Raw genomic sequence first — 7295 nt, 5'->3', positions numbered from 1 at the left:
ACTATTTTGTGGTCTATTAACAACAAACCACTATCTAAAAAAATGCTTTTATACTTTATTACAACTGATATTCAACCAAATAGGCTAAATTTTTTCGTAGACTTGTTACATATGTTGCTTGGGTAAGAATGTAGAAACTATATCCTAAAGGGGTTACACTACTAAAAAGTACGAAAAATGCCTCATATTTCAAAATTTAAAGTAAAAAGTTGAATCGAGATTCTGTAGAAAAGAATTTATAGTACTAATGGTGATATACATAAATAATATTTTTAACTTTATATATGTTTTTTTTAATGCTGAAGCCAGTAGGATTGGACTGGCCATCAACGTTTCGAATACAAAATATATGATAGCAAGAGGTTCTAGAGACGACAATGTATACCTCCCATCCCGAGTTCGGATTGACGGTGACGAAATCGAGATGGTCGACGATTTCGTGTATTTGGGCTCACTGGTAACCGCCGACAATGATACCAGCAGAGAAATTCAGAGACGGATCTTGGCGGGAAATCGTGACTACTTATCTACAAGACGCTGATTAGATCGATGGTCCACTTGGAAATTTTGAACGAAAGGTGTTGCGTACCATCTATGGTGGCGTGCAGATGGAAGACGGAACGTGGCGCAGGCGAATGATCCCACGAGTTGCATCAGCTGCTTGAAGAACCATTAAGTGCGCATACCGCAAAAATAGGACGTTTGCGGTGGGCTGGACACGTCGTAAGAATGCCGGATGACAACCCAGTGAAGATGGTTCTTGAGGGCGACCCTACAGAAACAGGAAGACGGGGCGCACAGCGTTGCACGGTTGATCGACCAGATAGAGGACGACCTGCGGACCCTTCGAAGACTGCGAGACTGGCGACAAGCAGCAATGGACCGAGTGGAGTGGAGACCGCTTCTGCATACAGTAAGAGACAACAAGGCTGTAGCCTGAACAGTAAGGTAAATACGTGGTCGGTAGGCACCTAGGTACGTGAAGCTGACCCATGACACTTCGTGCGTTATTCCTGCCAGCTATTCAGTCCTCGGCACGGAGAAATACTTTGGACTCCTGTTTTCAGACCCTTTTTACAACATGAGTATAGGAACATAGTGAATCGATTCGTAACTGAAACACTGCAACCCGGTGGATGCCTTAAGGTCACCTAATTTGAAATGAGACTTTTTCGTCCGGAAGGAACGTTGGATGCTCTGTTCGAAAGGTTCAGAACTTTTTGAACAGAGCTCGGTGACCATTATCTTGATCAGCGAAAAAATAGGATCAGTAGAGGAACCTATTTAGATGGTATTGAGAAATCTGTTGCAAGCCCAAGATCGTTCATAGGTTGTGTTCGAATCGAATGGATGCTATTTTTTCATATACAATATCAACAAATGAGTTGAAGCCTTGCTAATTCAGAAACATTTATGACAGTATTGTTTGTCTCACAAACACAATATTTTTTTTAAGAATTCCCATTATGTATCCGAAATGCCGATACTAATCAAACGTCTTGATTTCCCTTAAGGGGATCTTATAGTTCAAAATGTAGGAAAAATGATTTTTTATTTAATTTGAGTATAGAGGTTTTAACCTTTTATAGAGGTTTTTGAACCCAGGTAAGCTGCGTACAAGGAAATCGATTTACCAAATACGCTATGCTCGCCCCTATGAATATTTTTGTTTTTGCATATTTTGCATCCCTATGATAAGAAAAAAATGTCCAAGAAAGGATTTACTCGAATTGGACGTGGTTCGTTTGCTAAAGCCCATACAAAGTTTGATAAAAAATTACATAATTTAATGCAAATTTATTAATCACGTAATATTTTCTGTAAGGGAAGGACTTTTCATTCCAAACTTTTAAAATTTCCTTAAGGGATCGAAACAAGTATAAAAATATTTTTGAAAAAATTTTAGGCATCGAATAGAAGACACCATAGCCAAAAATAGAATTTTGTGCTTGGTCAAGTCTCCACATGTTCCCCTACCATGAACAATAATACGTTTGGTAAGCAGAATTTCGCACATATGAAACGAGTAGTAAGAAAAAGTTTATAGTATGATAATAGCAGAATTATTGAGGAAGGTCTAATGTTCAGGAGAGGCATTTCTGGAATGTGATTAATTGATCTCCAATCTGAAATAGATGTATTTCCCAATTTATCTCCAAGTTGTTTGGAAAGAATTAAATTACATTAAATTTCACCTTCATAATCCGGAAGGTTGCACAAAACGCAATAAAACTGGTTCATCCACTGACCTGGAAATTCAGAATCCCAATTTTAACTGTAGCTAATGGCCCAAGTGTGTGAAAACAACAACACCCATAAAGAACTACATTTAATTTGAAGCTGATCGCAGCCTACATAGAAGCTGGACGGCACAGCATAGCTTATACGTATCCACCTGTGCCAACCGATAACGGCTACCGATCTGAGGCGCATATACGAATTTTGGAGCATTCTTTGAGGAGCAGAATGATAGCTGATAATGACGGTAGCCTTCATTTGAATGCAATTTGCCAATCTACAGTTGTAATGCGCTGCTCATTGAATGCTAACCAATACCGTAACGCCCCGAAAAAAAAACTGTACCATCATTTCTTCTTCCCAGTTCCGCATATGTAGGTACGATCGTTGATTTCCCGCACTCGTGCTCAATCTACCGTATACGGATAGATGTTTGACTAATAGTTCGTACCAAACAGTAGCTAAACAGTTGAATGATGTACAACTATCGCTCTTACTAAGGGTGCTTGTTTGATGTGGTCAGAATTTGGAAATTCACATTACAGTTAAATTAATTTTCCAATCAAAATACTCCGACGGACTTTCCCTCCGCATTCCGGCAAAGGAGCGAAAAGCAAGTATTTTTGGAAATTGAGCGGTCACGGATACCAGCGTGTGTGTGTCGAAGCCATTCTCATCAAGTATGCATTCATGCATTCTTTTGCTCATCAACGATATCGACAATTAAACGCATTTCGGAAGTTTAATTTGTATCCCACTCTCCTTCACCCCGCTACATCCACCGTTTGGATGTATCGCCTTAGAAACGAGAGTAATAGTTTGTGTGTGTTTGTGTATGTGTGTAAACCAGTTAGAAATAGCTCACCTATTTTAAAGCATGGTGGGGCAAGCGGTAGGATAATTAAATTTGTTAGAGGTTTCAACCGTGAAACAGAAATGTACTATCCGGTATGTATGGCCAAATTAATAATCCTAGGCGTGAAAATTGGCGAGAAATACTTTCATGCTTTCGTGTTCTGCACATAGCCTAATCGATATGGATGTAATTAAGTTGTAAACGGGTTGCAGGTAATTTGACAGGGTCTCGTTATATTTAATGGATCATGTGCAGATCGATCTGCCATACCGTCATAGATTATAGACATGCTAGTCGAGTGATTAGTGGTGAGGAAATTACGAGCGATAAGCTTTAAGGGCAGTAGTTGTGCTTGTGATCTCAAACTCAATTCCTTTTTCGTTACAATCTACCCAAAAATTTAATATTATAAGTTTGGATTCTTCACCTCCCGTCGACACTATCTACCTTCACTACCCGGTCTTTGATAGATTGCTGCTATCAATATGTGAATTATGCCCACTTCTGAATATCTTGTCAAGCATAAACCACCGTTACAAAAGCAAACATGATTGTATATTCCTAGTTATCCCTTGGTTAGAAGCTGAACCACTAGTCTTAAAAAGTAGGGTATTGAGCCTATTTTGGCAGTATAAGGAGGATGGCCGCACTATTTTTGAACAACTTTCAAATGAATCCATGTTATCTACACCCTTTCGCGGAATAAAGTGCCAAAGTTCTGTTTCTTAAATATCTATATAATGCTGATTTAGCAGAAAGGTCTCTATTTTCAGCATAAATTAAAATAAAAGTTCTAGTTTGTGCATCTATTCTCCCTTCAACGATTTAATCATCGCCTCTGAATTGTGTTGAAACGCAATGCCCTGTAGTCCCTTTGCGTTGATTCTATCTAGGTATGGATTACGGACGCATGATTTGTAAAACGAATCCTTTCTTTTCAGCCGATCAAAGCAAACATAAACTTCACGCGTGTGCAAGAACCTCATCGGTGCCCAGTATTGTACTCGCTGGAAAGAATCATGCGAAGGCTAACAACTTATTATTTATGTCCAGAAGAAAATAAAATCCCTGCAATTAGCAATCGGTTGAATAACTTGAAATAATTGATTTTGCATATCAGAAATTACATTACAATATATCTTCAAGTTTATGTTTTACCGCACTGCTGCTTCTTTCATGTGTGCTGCATGCAAAAAGTTGAAAAAACTTGGCAATAATGTATACCACCGTATTTTTGAATAACCTATTATAACACTAGGCCTCTCCTTGCGTTTACCGAGTGTTTTTAAAGTGATTTAATCATAAATTGATTCTAAAGCTAAAATAATAGTAGGTTTCAGTGCAATGTTTAATATAGTTGAGAGGAATAACGAGATATGAGTCAGCACTTGTCGGTTCATGAATGAAGCGAATCAGTAGATATTTCAAGAGTTCATTTTTTGTATTAGATTTAAGGTATATTTAAACTTTTTATGTTGCAACGCCATTCTATTAGCAAGAGACTGCATGACATAAATTATTTTGTACAATATTAAGAGCCATAGTACTTAAGGAAGTATAGCGATCCTGACTCCTGCGGTAGAAGACAAAGGGTTAATTAGTCGGGAAAATGTAAGCTTGATCATATGGCCCTATTCAACGCTTTTCTAAACTGATGCTGGGTCATTGGCCGAATAACCAATAGGTTCAATAAGGCCCGTGCGCAGAAAATCCTCAAGGGAAGGGTTTTGATTTTTTAGTTCCTTTTAAAAGAAAGGTATATAAACCCTCAACATTTGATGATTTCCTTATAAGCCTGGAGAGTCGAGTCTTGTGTACCAATCAAGTTTTTGTTATCGAGAAGGAATCATTAACATACATTGCCGCCTGCTGACTCGTGGTAGCTTTGGATTGGTTTGTAGTAGTTAAGCCTACCGACTAAACCTAAACCTTTTGTATGTCGTAGCCCTCATCCATCCGGGGTAACCGTTAAGTACTACTTCAGTAGCGTTTGTGCTCTTGCTCCTTTTGTTTTATGTTAATAGTTCATATGATTATCCACAGCTGCTTTTCCTTACTTGCTGTCCAACCTTCGCGGTATATCCGACATGCTCAAGTGCTGCATGTCATCTCATGAGACACAAACCGATCCCCGGAGGTGTCAACCATAAAGATTAGATGTCTATTTACAACCTCCTTCGCAGGTTTTCTTATCATTCTTGGCGCTACTCGTTCTTATTGATCTGCTAGCTGGTGCTAAGAGTTCCTCGGCGGTGGTATTTCATCCGATACCGATGCCCATTTTCGCGATCCATTTTGCTGTCAGCCATTCCGACGGAGTGATCATCGGCAGTTAAATTTCTCCAGACAATTTTATCCCGATTTTCTCCAACTTCGCATTTTTCCTCTTCGCTCCCGTTGCTATCCCGTCGACTGACATCTGCTATGTAACTGTGCAACTTGTCGAAACGTGAACCGATCCATCAGAGAAGCCGACCAACTTGACATATACCCCTTTCCAGTCACCCTTGCAAGATTTCTTCCTTGGTTTCTTCATCGACTTGTTTCTAGAGTGACTGAACTCAAATGATATTTTATGTGTCAAAGCGGTTTGCAGTATATTTTTTTTCCTGAACAGGAAGTTAATATTTTTTTAAAAGTAACTTAAAAAACTAATGGAAGGGGTTTAAACCCACAAAACCCTTCCATTCCACACGGGCCTAGGCTCAGAGAGATTCAAATGGAATAGTTGAAAATGAACATAAGATTTAAAACAATGAGTAGCTATACATAATGGATGAATTCTAACGATTTTTTAATTTAAAAACTAGATGTTTAGCATACTGTACTAATTTATAACCCCTATGTTTGAGTAATCCGGGCAAACGCCTGGATCACACATATATTCAATAAATTGGTTTTCAAAACTTCGGTGCATTCCGAAACAATAATGCTGGTACTTATGTAATAGGATCAACTGAAATGTTCTAAATTATATATAATTCGAAAGAACAGCTCATGATAAAAAGAAGGATATAAGCAAATAATTGAGAAGCAAGCAAGTAACCGAGAATCCCCGAAAGTTCGGCAGGCTAAGTTTCGACTTCTTTTCCTCCTCGCTGTTCAACAATCGTCTTCTTGGCATTCGGCATTTGGAATAATGTGCATTCGAACTACTGTCTATTTGACAAAATGTCCATTCGGTGTGATGTTCATTCGGCCGAATGACCTTCGGCTTAGTGACCTTCGACCTTATGGCCGGACACGTTCTAAACTTTCTTCCTTCACCGTCTCGCTCGCATAATATAAAAAGAAAAAAATGACTCATCGACAAATGACTAGCCATTATTAAAATGGAAAAAAGATTTCAGCGAAGGTCTACCGGGTGTCATTAGCTTTTGGGCCAGTATTTGGAAGGCCTCCGTATAACTCGCGAAGGGCAGCCGTGGCCAAGACGCGAGAAAAAATTGGCAGGCGAAGAAATTGCCGAGATGTCAGTTGTCTCCGTCGAAACCATTATATCATTGGACTACACGGCAGTTTATAAATTGGGCGGCAACTGGACCAGATGGCGTTCGAAACTTTTGATACAATCAGCTGAGAGAAAATTGAGGAAGGCGTTTAGATAAGCAGGAATAGTCACGGGACAAGGAATAGTCGACATTCAGGCAATATGCGCAGGTGCGATAATGCTTTGTGAAAAATGCCAACCGACATGAAGTATATCAAACAGCTTGTGCTGCGGACCGCAACAATAGCGCACTTCACCAAGCGCAAGCGAACTACAACCTTATCTGCAATTCATAAGTTTACTCGTACTAGTAGTCGACATAGGAACCGTGAGAATCAGATTAAATTGACTCAATCTACACGTTGCCCACATTGTTCGGAGATTAAGTAGCAAATCTCTAAACTTTTATGAGTGTTTTGTTCAATATAGTTGGACAATATGATTATTTTGGATAAAAACCATCATATTGGAAACCGCGGGAAATTTTACGGGACGTGTGCCCTGGAAATCCGGGACTGTCCTGCCTAATCCGAAACGTCTGGTTACTTTATTTTTTGAGTAGTATCGAAACGCGTACATGGACCTGCAGCCCGCACTTCTGTATGGAATTGTAATCCAGTAGATATTCCGGAACAATTTAATTAAAATGGTTCTACCAGATTGCACCGAAATACGGAGACTCAATCTTTATTGAAAATATCACTATGATCA

This window comes from Topomyia yanbarensis, chromosome 2 (genome assembly GCF_030247195.1).
Source record: "Topomyia yanbarensis strain Yona2022 chromosome 2, ASM3024719v1, whole genome shotgun sequence".
In the NCBI taxonomy this organism is placed as follows: domain Eukaryota; kingdom Metazoa; phylum Arthropoda; class Insecta; order Diptera; family Culicidae; genus Topomyia; species Topomyia yanbarensis.
This window is presented reverse-complemented; position numbering follows the sequence as displayed.